This window comes from Sus scrofa, chromosome 6 (genome assembly GCF_054392235.1).
Source record: "Sus scrofa isolate SSC_HxYL_T2T_F1_AM1 chromosome 6, Sscrofa_HxYL_maternal_Yorkshire_Landrace_v2.0, whole genome shotgun sequence".
NCBI lineage: Eukaryota > Metazoa > Chordata > Mammalia > Artiodactyla > Suidae > Sus > Sus scrofa.
The window spans coordinates 122,847,953-122,871,980 of record NC_139388.1 but is presented as its reverse complement, the minus strand read 5'-3'; the positions used below and the strand labels follow the sequence as shown (position 1 = coordinate 122,871,980).

At 39.4% G+C, this 24,028-nt stretch overlaps 1 long non-coding RNA gene across 1 annotated transcript; it reads left to right on the top strand.

Annotated features, from left to right (window-relative positions):
• The first annotated feature begins 10,599 nt into the window (after positions 1-10,599).
• LOC146402799 (uncharacterized) lies at positions 10,600-16,656 on the top strand. Its single transcript, XR_014807848.1, has 2 exons — positions 10,600-13,222; positions 13,366-16,656. It is a non-coding gene; the product is annotated as an uncharacterized LOC146402799 (long non-coding RNA).
• The last annotated feature ends 7,372 nt before the right edge of the window (positions 16,657-24,028 follow it).

Genomic DNA, 24,028 nt, shown 5'->3' with positions numbered 1-24,028 from the left:
GAGTAGGCAGTTTTAACACATGGTGCTACACACTGTTTTTGTTGGTATGCATAAGAGTCAACGGCATTCGGGAAGGCGCCAGTAACATGGATAAGGGACAGGGGCATAAAAACAAAGCCTTCCTTTCAAGGTGTTAATTGCTAAAAATAAAAACCTTCAATTGCTTCCTATTGCGTTTGTGGGTTCCAAATTCCCTAGCTGCAGTCTGAAATTTTCAGGCACTGACACTTTCCATAAAGCAGCCTGATCTATGTCCAGCAGCTTCCCACACTCTACATTCCAGTCATCTTGTCTTTGTGGGGCTCCTCAAAGGACGCCAGGCACCAGAACTTTTGTCTTTGCTTATTTAGTTCTCTCAGCCTGAAATGGCCTTCTATCCCTTTAATATTTTTCACGCAACAGCTTAAATGATCTTCCCTCCTCGATGAAGCCTGCTAAACCGCCCTAGTCAGAATTAACCTATCTTTTTCCTTCTCCCTCCCATCACTCCTTCTTCCTCGGGCCAGTTACCCAGTTGGCCCCATTTGAGAGTGACGTATGCAGGCGTCTTTTTCTTCCACAGGCCTGTGGGCTAATGGAGGGTGGCTGCCGTGGCTCATTCATCTCTGCGTTCCCCAGAGGGGCTTTTACAATAACCGACACCTAGGAGTTGCTCAGTAAATGCTTGCTGAATTCAATTATATTAAATGGTTGAGAAAGCATTTTTATTCTTCGTGGATCTTTGGGCACTTCCCTCAAAGGTCCTCTATTCAAAGATTTAACCTTTTGCCTGAAGATTTCATGTTCTTTATTTCAACTCTGAGGGAGAGGATTTTTAACAAAAAGGGGGAAGAGACATCCGTCTGGCTACTTACAATTAATACAAACAATCTGTGGTTGCCAAGGGGAAGGTGGGTGGGGGAGGGAAGGACTGGGAATTTGGGATTAGCAGAGGCGAACCATTATACATAGGATGGAGAAATAATAAGGTCCTACGGTAGAGCACAGGGAACTAAACTCAAAATCCTGAGACATACCATAAAGGAAAAGAACATGAAAAAGTATATATATATTATATATAATCTATACATAACATATATATGTATAACTGAGTCACTTTGCTGTATAGCAGAAATTAACACAACAGTGTAAATCTACTATACTTCAATAAAATTTAAAAAATGAAACTAATACAAAGTATTATCTTTCTTCATTTCAGGGCTTTTCAGATGCTTTTTAAAAATTGTTGAAACCCACAGTCAGAAATGGTTCCAAATTCTTAGCTGATTCGACAGAGAAAAATGAATGAAGTTTAGATTAATTCAAAAAACTGGACATAAACTAGCTGAGGTATTCAAACTGCTTTGCACTGGTAGAATAATTTACACAGATTATAGACCAATGAATGAAGTGATAATAACAACAAAAAAGAGTAGAAAGTTATAACCTGGACAACAAATGTGCAAATGAAAGGCCAGAGGAGAGTAAAATGCTTTCGTTATCATTTACTTATGGCATAGCTTTAAATTTTCAAAAGAAAAAAAAAAACAGATTATGTAACCATGTCTTCATAACACTAATGCAATAACACTTTTTTGGTTTTTTTGGCTGTACCCAACACATTCAAAAGTTCCCAGCCAGGGATCCAACCTGTACCACAGCAGGGACCCGAGCTGCTGCTGTGACATACTGGATCCTTAACCCACTGAGCCACAAGGGAACTCCCAAGCAGTTATGAATATTTCTGAGCCAGATAAGGAAGTAAATCCTGGTTTAAAGTCACATGAAAATCTGGGAAAGGTGACTGGAATCCTTATCTCCTGATCATCAGCCCTCTGCTGGTTTCAATAGTGTTGGCACTTGATGCCTCCAACAAAGCATCATAAATGACACTCAGAGTGGAAACACACACAACTTCTAAGCTGAAGTGACTTTCAGCTAATTCCTGTTTCTATGAGTCCTTCAATTTTGAGATAAAATTGATTTTTTTTTTCCTTTTTTAGCCACACCCATGACAGCCCAGGATCGAATCTGAGCTGCGTCTGTGACCTACACCACAGCTATAGCAACAAAGGATACTTCACCCACTGCACCACAGCAGGAATTATGTGTCCTTCGATTTTAACACTAAGTTCCCATTCAGACTCATCTCTTGACCTAAGTGACTATGTAATCGCCTCTACCTTCTTTCTATCAGTGACTTTCTAGAAGCCACTGTAATTTTAAAGCATTAGAAAAGTAAACTGCACATGTTCTAGCTACTGTATGATTGCAGAGAAATGTTCAGTTGGACATTTGAAACATAAAATAGACAGTGTTCTGGGAGGGGAGTTGTGGGGAGAGCAGAGGAGATGAGGAGCTGCTGATACATTAGGAGGAGGCATTCTTTGCTGATTCCTTGCTCATGGAGACAAAGAACTTTTGTTCTATGCTGACTGTCAGCTGAACATCTAGAAGCAAAGTGGTTAAGAGCTGGGGTGCTGGATCAGACAGCTTGGACTTGAACTTTGGTTCTACTATTTTGTGTGACTTCCAAAAGTCTTCTCTATCAGAAAAGTTGGGATAAAGACAGTTATCGTCTTTATAGCATTGTTACTTAGGTTAAATAATGATATAATATATGTAAAAGGGCTCAGCCAAGATTTTAGTACTTAATAAATGTCCCATAATTTAGCCGCTATTTAGTAGTAGTGCTGGTAGAGAACTATTAATTTTGCTTTTCCATGTATGATAATATATCAAAAAGCAGAGATGGGGGGGGTTGGGTGGAAATGGAGATAGGACGACTGAAGGAAAGGAAGGGTATTTGTCAGAAGAGACTAAAAGTGATACTGGAGATGGATTTCCAAGTAATGATATGCCATCATTTTATCGTGATTTCTTTTTTCTCTCTTTCTTTTTCTTCTTTTTATGGCCACACCTGTGACATATGGAAGTTCCTGGGCCAGGGTTCAAATAAGAGTTGTAGCTGCAGGCTGCAACCTACACAGCCGCTGATGGCCATGCAGGATCCTTAGCCTACTGAGCAAGGCCAGGGATCAAACCCACATCCTCACAGAGACACCGTCGTATCCTTAACCTGTTGAGTCACAACAGGGATTCCCACTTCATTTTTTGTGAAGGAGAAAGATCAACAAATATTTTCTCCAGGATAAAGTGGGTTAGAGATATCTGTACATCTCTTTCCTTCACTTATAACCTTACAGAGTGAAAGGAACATGCTATTTTATCTATCAGAGAATCCACGAAGGCCCTGACAATGATATTTCTTAAAAATATTTTGTGACTCAGTGTCTCTTAATAGCTACCAAACTTTGGTTGGGAGAAACTACTGAAAAAGGTCCTTTCTGAAGCACATTCTCCCATTTCGTGTTTTTAAATACTCTCGGCTTTATGCTGGATTAAACCAGACTTCCGGAGAATCCTGAATTACTATTGTGTTATCCTGGTGACTTATAAAGTTGTTTTTGTTGCTGTGCAATTTGGCAGATAACATCAGCTTATATTAAGAGACAGCACAAGGAGAAGAAACTTACAAAACATGTAACTGTATGAAAACAGTTGAAGATTTTGTTCTTTACAGGACACAATGACTACTTTGTGACTGTCCATGGGGAAAATGTCTATCATTTCCTACTCAGCAGCAGTCAGCCGTCTGCTGAGCAACTGGTTTGTTTTTCTCTTATGGACACTTAAATTATATAAATCATCATGTGCATTCCTTTGTGATGGATGCTGGAATCTTTGAGCCAAATCTCTGTCTAATCTCTAATATATATATATACATATATATAATATATATATATATAAAATTTTTAGATATATATTTGTGTTCTTTTGACTTTATTTCACTTTTCTACCATTATATTCTCTTTGCCCTATATTTCTCATCATTAAAATTTTATTTTACCTTGCCATACTGCATGCTGACTTCAGTCATATGCTATAACATCATGAATAATGAATGAATAAGTGAATGAATCAGTATTTATGATGATGAAGTTATAGCACGATATTTAATAGGACAAAGGACAGAGGGCATATCAATCTGTATACAAGGTTCTAAAAATTCATATAACAAGGATTCAAGAAGCAGGCAGTCACTAGTATGGGTTTAGTTCTCAAATATATTAGATGTACTATCTCTTGAATTCTTAAAGTCTTTTTCTCATGGTGATGTGATGGCTGCAGCAGCTCCCTTAATGATGCTGTTGATCAAAATGGGATGAAAGGAATAGAAGCCAGTGAACAGCCGCCTACATCTCAGTGGTTAGAACTGTGTCACGTTGTCATCCAGACTTACAAAGGAGACTAGACAAGACAATCTATAAGCTGTACAACCTATAGAGTAGGGACAGGCAAATGAGTATGGTTTAGCTACTGGGTGTGGCAACATAAATTCTGCCACAGTCATCAATCATGGAAATATGGCAATTCATTAAAAGGATCCTAAGGTTTCAACCATCAGTTCAAATTTGAGTCACATTCTCTCTCTATTTTCAAGCTTTCTGAGGAAAATACAGGCTCATGTCTAAAATAAAGAAGCACTTACCCAACTGGTGGTTTGTTAAAGGTGTACAACATATCTCGATGAGGGAAAGGCATTTTTTCCCTAGACAATAAAGCCCTGCAGCACAAAAAAACTGATCTCACTCTGAGACACAGCACAATGCAATCGGTTCTGGGGCGGGGGGGGTGGGGAGGGGTTCTTTTCTTTGAGAAAATAGTTAACCTAAAACTTTCTGGTTTCGCAGAGTGCAAATCACCATTTACTTAGCTTTACTTACATCAGAAATGATATATGAATGTAGTTGGTGGTTGTGAAGATGAAACTAACAAAGCAGTATGTGACTTTTGTCGTTACTATGACCTTCATGTTCTGCTTTGCAGCCACACCCCATTGTATGAGCCAATACAATTAATGCACAATTGTTCATCTGTTTAGAGTAGGCACTATCAGTTGGATTGACAATTCTAGAATTTTTAATGGACCAAACTCTATGCTATTAAGTTAATGCTCTTCTTTGGTTCCAAGTAACTTTGATGGTCACTTCTAATAGATGTGACAGAAGTTCCCTCAACTCGGTCAATTGTCTAATTTCAAAATCTTGTCTAATGCATAATAGCTGTAGAGGAAATCCAAGTTTCAAGGGCATGTTCATAGCAACCACGTAGAAACAGATGAGTTTCTAAAACAGAAGTATGGAGACTCGAATTCATTAAACGAGGAAATAAAAATAGAAGTAAATAACAAATCAGTCACAGTAGCTAGTATATTAACATTTTTGCGGACTCCAAAAAAAGAAAACACTCACCTTGCAAATCTTCTTTTAAAGTCTGCACTTAAGAGAACTTTCAGTGGATAATAGGGATCTAAGTAACTTTACTTCATGAAGGAATTCACAAAGAATTTCCCAAAATAGGTGACTTTGTTGAGCCTGATAGAGCCTCAAGCAAAACTTGGCATTTTGTGTCTGGACTTACTTATCATGGTTTAGTGGTCTAAGTAACAGTTTAATAACTGAAAATTAGGTGTTCCAATCTCAGTATTACCAATGATTTTTCTCTGACCTTGGCATAGGCAGTTGACTTTACAGAAATATTTTTCAAGGCTTTTATTTTTGTTCGGTAGAATAAAAATAACTTTTAAAAATGATAGATCAAATAAATATACAAGTCACAAACTGGAGAAATTAAACCAGTAACAATGTGTCTTTACTCTAAATATAGATTTGTTTTGCCACTTAAATGATTTCACCTTTTTTGTAGGAAGCACAGGGCCTTGAATAAAAACAAAATGAAACATTGTCTTGTTTCACTGAGGTTTCTGTCTATATCTAGAATGTCTACAATTAAAATGCCATTTTTTATTAACTGTTGGCTGCATCTAGTGAACCACTAAAAATACACTTTTGTACAGAACTCAGGGAAGATAAGAAATCTATTTCTTGATGAATAGACAATTCTCCTTGGTTTGGGGGAAGTGCTACTTTACATAAAAGGGTTTGACTAAATGACCTTTTGAGTTCCTGTCCAATCAGTCTTATTGACACCCTCCTTTGGCTGAAAGAACTCACCTAGTAGATCCAGGTATGGCAAAACATGTACATACATGTACATAAACATACCACATTTCCATGTATACATATATCTATGTGTACTAAGGTGGGGGGAGTGGGAGGAGTCACAGAAAGGACAGATGTGGAGAGAGAAGGGAGAGGTAGAGAAAAAGTAATGACCAGATGCTGAAAAAGTGGCAAGGCTGAGAAAAAGAGCAGGAAAAGCAAGCAGAGATTTCCTTTCAATCCTGCCTGAGATTTTAGTGTCTGCTCCTTATTAGTGGAACCAACAGATCCCCCCAATACCCCTTGCAGACGAAAGCCACATACACTTGCAAAATGACATTCCAACTTTAAAGCAAAAAAAGTAGACCAAGAAAAAGCAACTGCCTCCATAGAAATGGTTTCTCTTCTCCTGCTCATTGGGAAAATCTCAAAATTTTAAGAATGGGCAAAAAATACAAACTGTATACCCTTCAATAAAAAGACAGTTCAGCTCTTTATGCTGGAGATAGTCAGAGATTGTTTGCATAGGACTGAATCAACCCTACAAAGTACAGTTCCACAAAACTATAATTTTACACATTCCTATTATTAGAATTAATATTTCTCTGATGAGTTAAATATAGAGATGTAGCAGTTTTCTTTTATTGGTTAATTTTAATAATAACAGTAAATACTTTTAAAATAAATGCCAGGCACTGCTTTCAGTACTTTTCTTTTTATGGCTACACCTGCAGCAAATGGAAGTTCCTGGGCCAGGGGTTGAATCAGAGCTGCAGCTAAAGCCTACTTCAAAGCCACAGCAACACCAGATCCGACCTGCATCTGCAATCAATGCCACGGCTTACAGCAATGCCAGCTCCTTAACCCACTGAGTGAGGCCAGGGATCGAATCTGCATCCTCACAGAGACAACATCAGGTCCTTAACTGACTGAGCCACAACTGAGAACTCCTGTTATCAGCATTTTACATTCAGTATACATAGATTCACCATAACCCTATGACACAGCTGCAATTATTATTCTCATTTTCATATGTGAAAATCTCTAAGCAAAATTTTCCAAGAGTACACAATTCATTAAGGGTTAGATGCTGAGATATGAGCTCAGTCAATGTGGGTCAAGATCTGTTCCTACCAGGACACTGCACTACCATTTAAGAGTGGTTTATATTCACTGATTTTAATCAATCAATCTTAAGCTAAAGGGTGGAAAGTCAAGGTCAGTACACCAAAGAAGACAAAAAACAAAAGCTATTAAATCACAACTATTTCTCTTTAAGTCTCCTGCTACTTTTGTGTGAAACCAAATTTTAAGAAGATGTGCAAATCTCTCAGGACTCCAATAGCAAAAGCCCAAGTGAATAATGGAACTTTGGCGTTTAACCAGAACCTGCGGGGTTGTGTTCTTTTGTCTTCTATCACCAACCACTCGTTTCTGCTACCAAACGTTCTGCTACTGAGCATGGCTCAGTGTTCCAAAGGAGTGCTGAGTTCAAGATGTGCCAGCCAGTATAATGCTACAACACCTAGTAACCTACAAGAAGGAACACAGGGAAATGGAATCTAGCTTCAGCTTGGTGATATGGAGGTATTAACCTGTTTTCAGGAAGGATGAAGGTATGAATGAGAAAATGGATGCATGGAGACTTTAAAATTCTTGGTAGCACCTTGCCTAGTCAATCTACTGCTTTTTTGGATTTCATGATCTTCAAATAAAATTCCATGGGGGTTATTCTATATCTCATTCTCTTTGGTGTCCACTAAAATCTATTGGCTCTTTCTGAAGTAATCAGTGTTAAGAAATTATTTATTTCTAGTTCTTTGCATCATAGGAGTGGTTTTCTTTGAACAATGGAACAGCCTATTATAGAATAAGATGATTGCTGAATATACCTCTTTTAACAAAGATCTGAAGGATGAAGAACCTCTGGTCTATAATGCTTGTTTATTTTATTTTATTTTGTCTTTTTAGGGCTGTGTGTGGCATGTGGAGGTTCTCAGGGTAGGGGTTGAATCGGAGCTGCAGCTGCTGGCCTATGCCACAGCCACAGCCACAGCAAGGTAGATCTGAGCTACATCTGTGACCTACACTGAAGTTCACAGCAACGCCAGATCCTTAACCCACTGAGCGAGGCCAGGGATTGAACCTGCATCCTCATGGATACTAGTCAGATTTGTTTCAGATGAGCCATGATGGCAACTCCTATAATGCTCTTTTTAAAAATGGATGTACTTAAAGTCTAAATACTCCCTCAAACAGGGATAGATCACATTCAGAATAGTGTAAAATAAGCACTGATACACTCCAGGAATCAGACAGAAGGGGCTGCAAAAGCAGCAGAGGGTGAAAGGTGGAACGGAAATGGAGAAAAGACAGAAAATGTGAGGAAGTGGAAAGATGGCTATGGGAGAGTAGCGAAGAAAGGCATGATAGTAGAGGAATGGCATCCTTGCCCGTCTCGTTCAGCATATTTTCCTGTATTCTTTTTATATTTTTTTAGTTTTATTTTTATTTTAGGGACACACTCTTAGCATGTGGAAATTCCCAGGCTTTTATTTTAGGGACACACTCTTGGCATGTGGAAGTTCCAGGCTGCAGCTGCTGGCCTTACACCCATAGCCATAGCAACATGGGATCTGAGCCTCGTCTGTGACCTATACCACACATGTCATGGCAACCCTGGAACCTTAACCTACTAAGCAAGACCAGGGATTGAACCTGCATCCTCGAGGATACTGGTTGAATTCTTAACCTACTTCATCACAGTGGTAACTCCCAGCCTGTATTATTTTTTTGGAGAGAGAGAGAAGCAAATGTGGTAGACCTGCCTATACTGCTGGACACCCTGATGACTTGATGCCTTTGGGTGTAGAGTGCCTACTCATTTTCAGCTTGCTCATTGTTCTTTGCAGATTCACGCAAACTCTGAGGGCTGAGCAACAAAGAACTCTGTCTCAGTTCCCTTTAAAGTGACTCTTTGCATGTGTACTACCAAGCTGACACGAGATCCAATTTGTTTCAGAAATGTGTCACCTTAGGTATATGTTCAACTTAACTGTTTCGCTTTTTGTGACCTCAAGACAGAATTAGGAACTAATGGGTTTTAGAAATTTAGATGTCAGCCAATTTATGCTATAATTCATCTAACACATACACCTTCAGGATGCTCCAAACTCCCTTGCTATTGAGTGCTGGGCTCTCCGCACAAGTGATTAAATTTAGTCCTCGATCAGACCCATATGGTTGGGCTGTCACAGCTTCTTGGAATATTTTTCGCTTAGATCCTAAGAAATGTATAAACCTAAAAAAAAAAAAAAAAAAAAAAAAAAAAAAAAAAAAAAAAAAAAAAAAAAACCTAAATCCTCTTGCGTCTCTGAAAAGTCTTACAAACTACAATTTTTCTGCAAGCCATTGACAACAGAAAAGGCATACTCTCTCTGCATACCAGCGTACAAGCATCCATAAAAAAATAATTCTGCCCTGCCCAAATCCAGTAATGGATATCAATTACTGGGAACACTGTTTGTAATTTAACTTAGTGCTATCTCTTCAAACAGGCTATTTATAATAGGAATCATATTATATCCTACCAAGCTTCATGAGGAGAGTGGTTTTCTGGGTTTCTTTAAGTGAGCTCACTTTCAAAAGATTTTTGATTGGTTCTTAAGACTAGAAAATTGAGTTATTGGCTTTGAGTCCAAAAGCAAAAATCGATAAATTTTTATGGTTAAATATAAACAGTAATTATGGCCTGTTGTTTGTTAGCATGGCAAAATAAGAACATAGCATTATCACTTGGGAAAAAAAATCATGAAGTCAAGCACAGTGGTACAAAATTAAATTTCTATTTTTTTTACAAGGATTATTTTCATATGAAGCATCCACAGAGGACAGCAATTTACCACAGAGTTCTACTTATGGCTGTGATTTTGGCAGTTACCATTTGAGTTTGTAAAACAACAAAAGTACTATATGGCTCCACCCAGAGCTCCTTTGAGCAGTGCTATTGTTTCAATATCTCTAAATGGAATTGATAGATAATGCAGTAAAAAAAAAAAAAATCACGAACAATCATTAGCAGAATTGTTCAAAATGTCACACACACAGGATCCTACTCAAAGCCTTAGAAGACTTGACTGTGGTACTTAGTAGCCCCTGAATGCTGACTCAGCAGTCAATGGCCAAGGTGTTTGAAATATAAGAGCTTCCTTAATGTCTCCATTGTCAGGTTTCATTAATAAAATCAAAAATAGAAAGCAAGATTGTAAAGACTGAAAATTTAGAAGCCACCAGGAGATAATTTCTCATTTTGTAAAAGCTCCCCTCCCCCTTTCAAATGAAGTCCTAATGAATGATAAAAGACAAATGATCTTGAGGTTCCTGTCTTTCTATCTGCATAATGCTCTTTCCTCAACTGTGAAGTGAGATTAACAGGCCTGTTTTACTTATCCCACAAGGTAATGGTGAGGCTCAAACAAATATAAGGTATGATATAAAAGTGAGCATTATTATAATATGCCCAGGAAATACATGTAGGGTCTGGGTGAGAGATGCATTTGTTTTTTTTTTTTTTTTTTTTTTTCATTGCTGTTTAGATGGATACAATACCTATAAATCATTTAAGGAAATCTGTGTATTTTTTTTTTAGTAATCACAATTATTCTTCTCTCTTTTAAGTTTTCCATTGGGCACCTGCACAGGTAATATCAAAACTTTCAAAGCGTAAATATGTTTGCTTCTGCTGCCATTTGAGCTGCATAATGTCACCATATAGTCATCTTCTGATGTTAGCAGGAAAAGAAATGAAACTGAGTACTCGTTATATCAAAACAAAAAATTAAAAAGAGAAAAATAGTTTTGGAAAGTAATTCTAATAATAGTTTCAAGTAACAAAGATGCTGGTAAAATCAGTTTCACTGCACGCAGTGCTTCTTCGAAATCTCTGGACTTCTTTGAAAAAGATGAGACTACTTAGTGGATTTTCAAGTGACAAACAGCTGGAACAAGACAAGGCATTCCCTTCAATGATGAGGATCTATGATTGAAGAGGGTCTGAGTTACTCTCTAAGTTTTACTGAATGAGATGAAAATGTTGATTTCTTTGCTTGAGTGTTTTCCTGAAGGGCTGAAAGCTCATCCTTCATGACTCTCATGTTGTAAACTTAGCCTTTCTGTGCAAGAATTTGTCTCCTGTAAATTAAAGACACAAACGAGAAATATGCACGTGCCCAGAATGGACATGTGTATTCCGTGGGCTGCCCCTGCTTGAGCCCATCTGTTCTGATGGAAAGCTGCCCGCTGGCAAGCTGGCCCATTCTACTTCAACAGAGCTGCCAGCCTTCCAAGGGTCTGTGAGTGGGTGAGCTGTGGTGAGAGCTGGCTTTCCGCAAGGAGCCCTTCCATCCAGCCTACATATGGGTCTGTTTGCACTTGACCACACTTGCTGGCTCGCATGTGTCATAAAACAAATGCTCCTAGCATGAATAAAAAAAAAAAAAGAGGACAGAGCTGCACTAGTAATTCAGGCATCAGTGAACACAGACCACATGCAAAACTTCCTGTAGAAAATGGCTCCTATGGGCCAGCACAGAAGAGGAGGGAAAATCGTCTAGTTGTATAGAGATTGGACAAGTTACAAAGACTATTCGCCTGGAGGTCCCAGAGTGAGCTTTTATTTCCGTGTGTGTGTGTGTGTGTGTGTGTGTGTGTGTGTGTTGTTTGAAGAGCATATCCTGGGGCCCCAAATGGAGCTCTTATGGCCCATTCACTGCCCTCTCATCTCTCCTTCCAGTAAGAGCTAAGATCAATCTAGAATGGAAACTGCATGTAGGTTGATGTCTCAGTGCAGTTTTTCTTCTTAAATAAAGCAAACAAGATTAGTTTGTGTCAAAGGAAAGTTATTTTCGTGTGTGTGTGTGTGTTTTGTTTCTGGGTTGGTTTGTTTGTTTTTGTTTTGTTTTGGTTTTGGCCACACTCACAGCATATGGAAGTTCCCAGGCCAGGGATTAAATTCAGCCGCAGCTGTGATCTGCACCACGGCTGTGGCAACGTGGGGTCCTTAACCTGCTGCACCATAGTGGGACCTCCCCAGTGTGAATATTTTTATCATTTCATGTAAAAGTACATTTCCCTCCCTCCTGCGGTTCTATACAGGTCTAGGAGAGACAGTAAGTGTAGCAGGAGTATTTCCCCGAATATGCGGCACAGAAAACCTGATGTTGCATGCCCTCTTTCAATCTAAATCTGACAGCACTGAGCAAAGGCCAGGAGGCAAAGCCTACTGACTTCACACAGAAGTATAACAGTGAAGTATTTTTCATGACAAACTCTTCTATGGATGCCTTTATAAATATTAAAGAGCAGTAACAAAAGGCAAACAAGATCATGAATAAAATGAGTGACAGAGATCAAGACTTATGTCATCTAAATTGACAGGAATTCTACGTACTTCCAAGGGGCAAGAATCAAAAGCGTTGCTACAGAGAACCTAGAAGGGCAACTGCCATATTTATTCATTCATTCATTCATTCATTCATTTATTCAACACATACTTAATGGGCACAGACTATATGCCAACTGCTAAGGATACAAAGGTAAACAAGACACAAACAGAATCCCCTCCCTCACAGAGCTCGCATTCCAGTGAGGGAGAGAGATGAAACAATCAAATGCATGCATGATCTTTAGTGTTAGGTGGTCATAAAGGCTATAAAGTGACAAAGGGAAAGGGGATAGAGAATAATAGGGGGTCTGTTTTAGATAGAATGGGTAGAGAAGGCTTTACTGAGAATGCTATTTCAACAGAGACCTGTGTGACAGAAGAGAGTGAGGCATGGGAAGCTCTAGTGGTCTAGCTACAGGAAATAGCAAGTGCAAAGGCCCTGAGGTAGGCAAAAGCTCAACTTATTTAGAGAGCAGCAGTGAAGTAGAGGGGAGGAGGACAAGGAATCCAGTCATATGACCGGAGATTGAGAGAAAGACTAACTAGGTCACACAGAACTTGTGTGTAGTACCTGGTAGGGACAAGAATTTATAACTTAAATGTGATAGAAAGTGACAGAAGGTTCTGGGCTGATGGATGAACAGCTCTGATTTGCAGTTTCATCTGCTAATTCTTGCATTGCCTTTGAAAAACTAGCCATGGGAAGCCAAAGTAGAACTGGGAGTCCAGTCAGCCAGTTGCCAAAATAATGTAGAAGAGAAAGAATAGTGACTTGGATTGAATGGCTCTGGGTGGAGCAGGTGAGAAGTGGTTAGATTGGGATGTATTTTGACAGCACGGATGACGGAATTTACTGCTAGATTGGTTAGGGGATGTCAGGGAAAACGGGAGACAAGGTTAACATCTAGATCTGGGCATGAACAACTGGCTGACTGCTGGGGACAGAATGAGGAAAGCTAGGAGAGGGGCATCTATCAGGGGAAAGAGTAATCAAAAGTTCTGTTTGAGGAGTTCCCGTCGTGGCGCAGTGGTTAACGAATCCGACTAGGAACCATGAAGTTGTGGGTTCGGTCCCTGGCTTTGCTCAGTAGGTTAAAGGATCTGGCGTTGCTGTGAGCTGTGGTGTAGGTTGCAGACATGGCTCGGACCCCACGTTGCTGTGGCTCTGGTGTAGGCCGGAGGCTACAGCTCCGATTCGACCCCTAGCCTGGGAACCTCCATATGCCACGGGAGTGGCCCTAGAAAAGGCAAAAAGACAAAAAAAAAAAAGGTTCTGTTTGAAATATTGAGTAAACCATTGTAAATAATGGTCTGTGGTTTAGATTTCTGCTGTCAGAAAATACAGGCAAAACACTAACTCATCTGTCACATAATGAATACTCAATAAGTAAGGTTTTATTTTGTTGTTATTGTCTTTACGGCCAAACTGATACTATCTTTTTGCCTCTGCGATGTTACCTGAGGAAAAAGTTTGATGAATGGGAAGAGGCTGTATTGGGACAGGATATGTCCTAGTTCTGAGTTAGAGAGAAGATCTGGGCAAAGTGATTGAGTGTTTTAAAGCAATAGCTATCTAGAGAGGAAACGTTAAAGGAACAGCCTAGCAACTTGAGGGGTCCTGTGCTGTGCATACCACAGAGCAATGGTTTTCAAATTTTAGCCTCACCAGGCAAGTTTCAAAAGATGACAATGATCCTCACATTCTAACTTCATCTGGGAAGCTCTAGAAGCTGAGAGTCTAAAAGATCCACTTCAGATCCACTGCCCCAGAATCTTCAAGGCTTAAGTCCCAGAATGTAATTATTTAAAAGTGTTCCCTGGGTAACTCCATGTTTGGAACCATTGCCCAGGGATCTTCCAAACCCTCTAAGATATAAAATGTTTGCCAACACTGGCCATTAAGAGAACAGGGGGAAAAGAACATCACCATCACCTTTTATCTAAAGGGGGTACAGAAAGCCCATTTCTTAAATACATGAAAACATATCTATGAAAAAGAGGCTAGCTTTTCAGAATAGTGGTTTGGAGGCCACAAGACACAGGAATGTTGCTGCCCCTCATAGAGCATTTACACACCAGTTTCCTTTGGAACTGTAACTACAGCCACACATGTAGGTCAATGTTATTTGAATCATAGATACTATGGCATTTTAGGATATTTCATAATAGGCAGTTAGTATTCTGAAGGCTAGACCAGGGTTTGCCTCCAGCAAATCATGTGACTTAAGGAAATTTTCTTTACCCTTTCAACCAGTTTTCTCATCTTTAAATTGAGGATCTTGTGATGCTAATGATTTTCGAACAGTTCCACATTGTTGTTGCAATTGAGAACTTGTGTAAAGAGGAGACAGCTTTACTTTAATCTGTTTCCTAGGTCTGAATAAGCCTTCATATGAAAGAAGGGTTCTCAGCAAAGGATCAAGATGGTGCGAGGTAAGACGTCATGCTCACCTTCTCCCACAAACACCTCAAAAAACACATCGACATGTAAAATGATTTGCAGAGAACATCTACTGAATGCTGGCAGAAGAACTTAAACCTCCAAAAAGGGCAAGAAACTCTTGACATAACTGGGTAGAACAAAAGAAAAAGAGAGAGAGAGAAAGAATCAGGATGAGACTAACATTCCTGAGAGGGAGCTGTGAAAGAGAAAAGGAACCCACATCCTGGGAAGCCACCTAACAGATGGGGACATCAGCCAAGATGGAGGGACCTCTAAGTTGCCAAGAAAAGCATGTCAGCTGGCCTGAAGAGGGCAAAGTAGAGTGAGAGCTGGACAGATCATCTGCACTATCTTCCCAGACAGCACAGCCTGAGACTCTCAGGTAGGGGGCTGGGCACTGAGAGTCAGGCTCAGGAGGTCAGTTCTGGGAAGAGGACTGGGGTTGGCTGTGCGGGGATAGCCTCAGGGGTTAAGGAGCAGTGTGCCATGGGTCAGGGAGTGGTGTGCTATGGGCTGGGGAGTAGAATGCCATGGCAGAGGTAAACCGGGAGGAGGTCTGTGCCCACAGGAGAAGCAAGGTGCCATGGTTGGGGAGGGTGAAAGGAGGAAGGGCAGACTGCTTTAGGAATCTCCCTGTGCACACGTGGGCTCTCAGAGGGCGGGGCACCTCTGGCACAGGCTACAGGTAGTGAGAAGCCACTAGCTCGGGCTATGGGAGATTGGGCGCTTCTTGAATGGGCTATGGGTGGCCAGGCACCTCTTAGGTGGGCTAAGGATGGTGTGGGGCTAAGTGCAACATGGAGCCTCTTGTGCGATCTGCAGGTGGCAGGGACAGATTTTGGCAGTCATCAGGAGGCCAGAGGGAGGCATGGCCTGCCACCACTAGGGGCCTGTGAGTTGGCTCCAGCTGCTACCCTGTCAGCTCAGAGATTGGCAAAAAAAAAAAAAAAATGCACTGCAACTGAGCACCACACGTTTTTGCTCTCACTCCGCTGGGAACACACCTGCCCTGCTGCCACCACTGCCAAACGCTATGTGCAGCACCCAAATAAATGATCACTGTCTCTTCCCAAGACCCTGCAACTAGAAGCAGCTGGTACAGCACCTCCTGCATGGACTAAGCAGGACAGGGTGCTTCTTGAATGGTCTACAGGTGGCAGGGGCAAACCACAGCACTTATCTCTGACTTCAGAGGTGGGCATGGCCCAAAACCACTAGGGGGTCTGTGAACAGGAACCACTTGTGGCCCCAATCCCCTCAGAGGACACCACAGAGGAGGGCAATGCAAACGAACACCACCTGTTGTTGCTCTCGCTCTCCTGGGAGCATACCTGCCCTTCTGTTGCCCCTGCCAAACACTCTGGGCAGTGCTCACATGCTTGATCACTGTCACCTCACAGGAACCTGCAACTAGGAGCAGCATGTGCAGCACTTCTTGTGTGGGCTAAGTCAGATGGGTGCTTCTTGCATGGTCTGCAGGTGGCAGGGGCAAACCACTGCAGTTATCACTGACTGCAGAGGTGGGCGTGGCCCACTACCACTATGGGTCCCTGAATGGGCACCACTTATGGCCCCAGTCACCTCAAGGACACCACAGAGGAGGGCACTGTGACCAAACACCACCTGTTGTTGCTCTCACTCCCCTGGGAACTCACACACCCTGCCACTGCCACCGTCAAATGCTCTGGGCACCTCGTAAATCTGCCTAAGGCCCATTACCACTTCCCAGGGCCCTGCAACTATGAGTAGCCTGCACCACCTTCCTGCAGGTCTTTGCTGCTGTTAAGAGCCTAGTAAATAGGCACTGACTACTGGTGCATCCATTGCCTCCTTCTCCCTGGAAACATACTCAGCACCCTGGGGATAACAACCTGCTCACACCGAAAAAAGAGACAGCAAATATCCAAACTCCCATGCCAAAAATAAATTGTAAACCCCACAAAATACAAAGGGGTGCTCTTGCATGGAAGTAGCCCTCCAAGACTAGAGTTCGGCTTCCCTAAACTCACAGAAAAAGAACATAAGCAAAAGGAAGAAGCTCAGGAACCATTCCCAGGTAAAAGAACTGGAGAATTCACCTAAAGCAGCAAACAATGAAACAGAACTCTGCAGTCTGACAGACATTGAGTTCAAAAGGGAAATAATGAAAATACTGAAGGAATTAAGGTTGAATATCAAGGAATTAAGAGAGAATATGAACAGTACTGCAGATATCTTTAGAAAGAAACTAGAAAATATAAGGAGGAACATAGAAAAATTAGAAAATTCATTTGCAGAGGTGCAAACTGAGCTAAAGGCACTAAATAGCAAAGTGAATAATGCAGAGGAATGAATTAGTGACTTGGAGGACAGAATAATGGAAATCACAGAATCAGGATGGCAGACAAAACCAAGTGAAAAAGCATGAAAGCAATATAAGAGATCTATGGGATAATATAAAGTGGGCCAATCTATGCATAATAGGAATTCCAGAAGGAGAAGAAAAAGAAAAGGGGATTAAAAATATATTTGAAGAAATTATGGCTGAAAACTTTCCAAATCTAAAGGAAACTGATATCAAGAAAAGTGTTAATTATAAGGGAACCCCCATAAGGCTATCAGCTGATTTCTCTACAGAAACACTACAGGCAAGAAGAGAGTGGCAAGATATATTCACAGTTCTGAAAGGAAAAAAGTTTGCAGCTTAGATACTCTATCCAGCAAGAATATCATTTAAAATAGAAGGAGAAATAAGAAATTTCTCCAGCAAACAAAAGCTAAAAGAGTACAGCAATACTAAACCCATCCTAAAAGAAATACTGAAAGGGCTTCTCTCAATAAAAAAGAAGTAAAGAAGAAATAGGATTGAGGAAACCACAATTGTAAAGCAGTTACTTAAATAAGCCAGCATACAGATTGTAGAGTGGGGGGCGGGGGGGGGGGAACCTACTGCAATAGTGATGATAAACACAAAGAACAGCAAAAGCACAAAAATGAAGCTATTAAAAAAGTACTTCAAAATCGTAGAATGTGGGGAAGGAAAGTAAGAAAATATAGATTCTCTTTTTTTTCAAAAATGTGTTTGAGCCTATATGACTATCATGCTAAAGCAAGCAGATACAAGAAGGGGTTAACTAATACTTAAAAAACAGGGCAACCAGAAATCAAAACCAAACATTACATTCACAAAAACTAAAAAGAAAAGTACTCAAGCATAAAATAAATGAAAATCATCCAACCAACACAAGAAAGGAAGAAAGGAGAAACACAGAATCAACTGGAAAACAAGGTTTAAAGTAGCAATAAAAACCTACTTATCAATAATTACCATAAATTTCAATGGACTGAATGCTCCAATCAAAAGACACAGAGTGGCAGATTGCATAAAAAAACAAAAACCTACAATGTGTTGTCTACAAGAGACCCACCATAGGGCAAAGGACACATATAGATTGAAAGGGAGGGGATGAGAAAAGATATTTCATGCCAATGGGCAAGACAGGAAAGCAGGAGCTGCAATACTCATATCAGACAAAATAGACTTTAAAACGAAGGCCACAAAGAAAGACAAAGAAGGACACTAATGGTTAAAAGATCCATTCAAGAAGAGGATATTATAAACGTCAATATATATGCCCCTAATATAGGAGCACCCAGATACCTACAACAAAAACTAACAGATATAAAAGGAGAAAATGATGGGATCAATCATAGTAGGAGACTTTAACACCCCACTCATATCAATGGACAGATCCTCTAGACAGAAAATCCAAAAGGCAACAGAGATCCTGGATAAATGACACAATTGAAAACTTAGACCTAATCGACATTTTCAGGACATTACATCCAAAAAAATCAGAATATACATTCTTCTCAAGTGCACGTGGAACATTCTCAAGGATTGATCACATATGGGGGCACAAAGCTAACATCAACAAATTTAGGACTATAGAAATCATTTCAAGTATCTTCTCTGACCACAATGGCATGAAACTAGAAATCAACCACAGAAAGAGAAATGAGAAAAAACTTACTACATGAAGACAAAACAACATGCTACTAAAAAACCAATGGGCCAATGAGGAAATCAAAAAGGAAATTAAAAAATACCTCGAGACAAATGACAATGAAGACACAACCACTCAAAATCTATGGTATGCCACAAAAGCAGTGCTCAGAGGGAAATTCATAGCAATACATGCCTTCCTCAAAAAAGAAGAAAAATCTCAAATCAACAACTTCACCCATTACCTAAATGAATTAGAAAAAGAAGACAAAATGAAACCTAAAGTCAGCAGAAGGAAGGAGATCATAAAGATCAGAGAGGAGATCAATAAAATAGAGATTCAAAAAAACAATAGAAAAAATCAATAAAACCAAGAGCTGGTTCTTTGAAAAGGTAAACAAAATTGACAAACCTCTGGCCAGACTCACCAAGAAGAGGAGAGAAAAAAAATCCAAATAAACAAAATTAAGAAATACAGAAGGAGGAGTTCTCATCGTGGCACATCAGAATCAAATCTGACTAGGAACCATGAGGTTGTGGGTTTGATCCCTGGCCTCACTCAGTGGATTAAGGATCCTGTATTGCCTGAGCTGTGGTATAGGTCAAAGGTGTGGCTTGGATCCCACATTGCTGTGGCTCTGGCATAGGCCAGCAGCTACAGATCCAATTAGACCCCTAGCTTGGGAACCTCCATATGCTGGGGGTGTGGCCCTAAAAAGACAAAAAGACAAAAAAAAAAATGCAAAAGGAAAAACCCCAATGGATACTGCAGAAATACAAAAACCCATGAAAGAATACTATGAACAATTCTATGCCAACAAATTTGACAACCTAGAAAAAACGGACAAATTTCTAGAGACTTAGACTGAAACAAGACAAACTAGATCAACTGTACAAACTGATCACTAGAAATGAAATTGAATACGTTGTAAAAACACTCCCTACAAATAAAAGTCCAGGACTAGATGGCTTCACAGGCAAATTCTACCAAACATACAAAGAGGAAATTATACCCATCCTCCTTAAACTTTTCCAAAAGGTTGAAGAAGAAGGAACATTCCCAAGGACATTCTATGATGCCACTATCACCTTAATACCAAAACCAGACAAAGATACCACCAAAAAATAAAACTATAGGCCAATACCTTTGATGAATACAGATGCAAAAATTCTCAACAAAATTTTATCCAACCAAATCCAACAACATATAAAAAAGATAATATACCATGACCAAGTGAGATTCATCCCAGGTTTACAAGGATGGTCAACATGTGCAAATCAATCATCTTACACCACATTAACAAAAGAAAAGTCAAAAACCACATGATCATATCAATAGATGCAGAAAAAGCATTTGACAAAGTCCAACATCCATTAATGATAAAAACTCTTACCAAAATGGGTATAGAGGGAACATACCTCAACATAATAAAAGCCATTTACGACAAACCCACAGCAAATATAATACTCAATGGAGAAAAGCTGAAAGCCTTCCCACTAAAATCTGGAACAAGACAAGGATGCCCACTCTCACCACTCTTACTCAACATAGCATTGGAAGTCCTAGCCACAGCGATAAGACAAACAAAAGAAATAAAAGGCATCCGGATAGGAAGAGGAGATAAAACTGTCACTATATGCAGATGACATGAACTATATACAGAAAACCCTAAAGACTCAACCCAAAACTACTTGAACTCATCAACAAATTCAGCGAAGTAGCAGAATATAAGATTAACATTCAGAAATCAGCTGCATTTCTGTATACTAACAATGAAATATTAGAAAAGGAATACAAAATATGATACCTTTTAAAATTGTAGCCAAAAAATCAAATACCTGGGAATACACCTGACCAAGGAGGTAAAAGACTTATATGCTGAGAACTATAAAACATTAATAAAGGAAATTAAAGAGGATTCAAAGAAATGGAAGATATTCCATGCTCCTAGATTGGAAAAATCAATATTATAAAAATGCCATACTACCCAAAGCAATGTACAGATTCAATGCAATCCCTATCAAATTACCCATGACATTTTCCACAGAACTAGAACAAACAATCCAAAAAATGATATGGAACCACAAAAGACCCAGAATTGCCAAGCAATCCTGAGGAACAAAAACCAAGCAAGAGGCATAACTCTCCCAGACTTTAGGCAATATTACAAAGCCATAGTCATCAAGACAGTGTGGCACTTGTACCAAAACAGACAGACAGACCAATGGAGCAGAAAAGAGATCCCAGAAATAAACCCAGACACCTACAGTCAATTAATCTTCAACAAAGGAAGCAAGAACATAAAGTGGGAAAAAGTCTTTTCTGTAAGTGGTGCTGGGAAAACTTGACAGTGTATGTAAATCAGTGAAACTGTAACACGCCCTCACACCATGCACAAAAATAAACTCAAAATGGCGTAAAGACTTAAAGGTAAGACAAGACACCATCAAACTCCTGGAAGAGAACATAGGCAAAACATTCTCTGATATCAACCTTACAAATGTTTTCTCAGGTCAGTCTTCCAAGGAAACGGAAATAAAAGCAAAAATAAACCAATGCTGCCTAATCAAATTGACAAGCTTTGCACAGCAAAGGAAACCATAAAAAAAAAAGACATATTACAGAATGGAAGAAAATAGTTTCAAATAATGCAACAGACAAGGGCTTAATCTCTAAAATGTACAAACAACTTATATAACTCAACAGCAAAAAAGCCAACACCCCAATGGAAAAATGGGCAAAAGACCTGAATAGACATTTATCCAAAGAAGATATATGGATGTCCAACAAGCACATGAAATAATGTTCAACATCACAGATTATTGGAGAAATGCAAACAAAAACTACTATGAGATACCACCTCACACCAGTCAGAATGGCCATCCTTAATAAGTCCACAAATAACAAATGCTGGAGGAGGTGTGGAGAAAAGGGAACCCTCCTGCACTGTTGGTGGGAATGTAAGCTGGTACAACCACTACGAAGAACAGTATGGGGTACATTAGAAAACTATACATAGAACTACCATATGACCCAGCAATTCCATTCTTGGGCACATATCTGGACACAACTTTCCTTGAAAAAGACACATGCACCCGCATGTTCACTGCAGCACTATTTGCAATAGTTATGACATGGAAACAACCTAAATTTCTATCGACAGATGACTGGATTAAGAAGATGTGGTATATATACAGAATGGAATATCACTCAGCCATAAAAAAGAACAAAATAATGCCATTTGCAGCTTCATGATGGAATCAGAGATTCTCATACTAAGTGAAGTAAGTCAGAAAGAGAAAGACAAATACCATATGTTATCACTTATATCTGGAATCTAATATATGGCACAGATGAACCTTTCAGAGAAAAGAGACTCATGGACATGGAGAACAGACTTGTGGTTGCCAAGGGGGAGCAGGATGGAGTGGGATGGACTGGGAATTTCGGGTTAATAGATGCAAACTATTGCCTTTGGAATGGATAAGCAATGAGATCCTGCTGCATAGTACTTGGAACTATATCTAGTCACTAATGATGGAGGATGATGATGTGAGAAAAAGGAATGTATATGTGTATGTGTGAGTGGTCACCTTGCTGTTCAGTAGAAAATTGACAAAACACTGTAAACCAACTATACTGGAAAAAAATTAAAATCATTAAATTAAAAAAACCAGAAAAAAAAGAAAGAGGAGTTCTCCTCAATGTCTTTGAACATTATTCGAAATGTTCTCAAAAATACCTTGTAGAGAAAAAAGAACTGCTGTGCTAAGCATTCATTGTAGATAAATACTTTAGGCTTTTGGTAATCTCATTCGTCCTCACTGCAATTCTGTAGCCTCTGGGATTACAAAGGTACCCATTTATTAGATGAGAAAATTGAGGCTCAGCAGAGTTTTTTAAAAACCCAAAACTTCTTTAGCTAACACAATCTGTAATCAGAAACTCTTTATTTCAGACTCTAGCCTGAAATGCATCAGAGCACAAAGGCTTTACATTATCCACAGTGCTTCCTTCCAGAATTCTGTGATTTCTGGCTTTGATTTAAATGTACGGCATCTTGGCTTTAAATGAATTGGGACAAATTTCACAACCTGTTCACCATGAAATATTAGCTCCATATGTGAAAACTATGACTAAGCCAGTTACACATAAATATTGAATGGCTACTTCAAATTCAAGAAGTTTCAGACACATTCATGATCCCCCACCGAAACCTGCTCCTTTCTTTTTTATTTTTGGATAAACCACCATCCACACTGTCAACCTTTGATCCCTCCTTCTCCCTAAGCCACCTTCTGCTTGGCTCTGATAAATGTCCTTCATAATTATTTCTATATGTATTCTTTCCCTTCTGTCTTTATACCTCTGCTTTAATGGTCTCTCATTTAAACTACTGCAGTAGCTTACACCTACTCTGTTGGCAGTCTCTTGAATCCTTCAAGTCCCTCTGTGTATTCCTCTGCCTTATAATTTAACCTAAAAATGTGAAAGTATTTTCATATGTACCACCCCAATTATGAGATATTTCAGGGGTCACCATCTATTAATTTTCCCGCCTTTACGGCCTATAGTGTCTCACGCAGGGTAGTCTCTCACAATAATGTGCGTCGGATTAAAAAAAAAAAAAGATATGTCAAAACTAAAGGCATTTTTGCTGGAGCAATTGGACATTCATAGGCTAAAACATGAGCCACAACCTAAATCTCTCATGTTATCCAAAAATTAAGACATATCTTGGAATTAGATGTACATTGTAAAATTATGAAACCTTTAAGAAAAAATGCAGGAAACCATCTTTAGGATTGAAGGCTAGGTAAAAAGTTCTTAACCTTGACACCAAAAGTGCAATCCATAAAAAAATAATGAATACACTGGACCTCATCAAAATTAAAACTATTTGCTCTATGAAAGACCCAGCAAAGAAGGGAAAAGGCAAGCTTCAGACTGAAAGAAAAAAATATTTGCAAACTATGTATATAACATATAGAATACATTAAAAACACAAAACAACAGTTAAAAAAAACAATAAAATTAGAAAATAGGCAAAAGACATGAAAAGATATTTCACCAAAGAGGTATACTATATGGCAAATAAGCACCTGAAAAGATG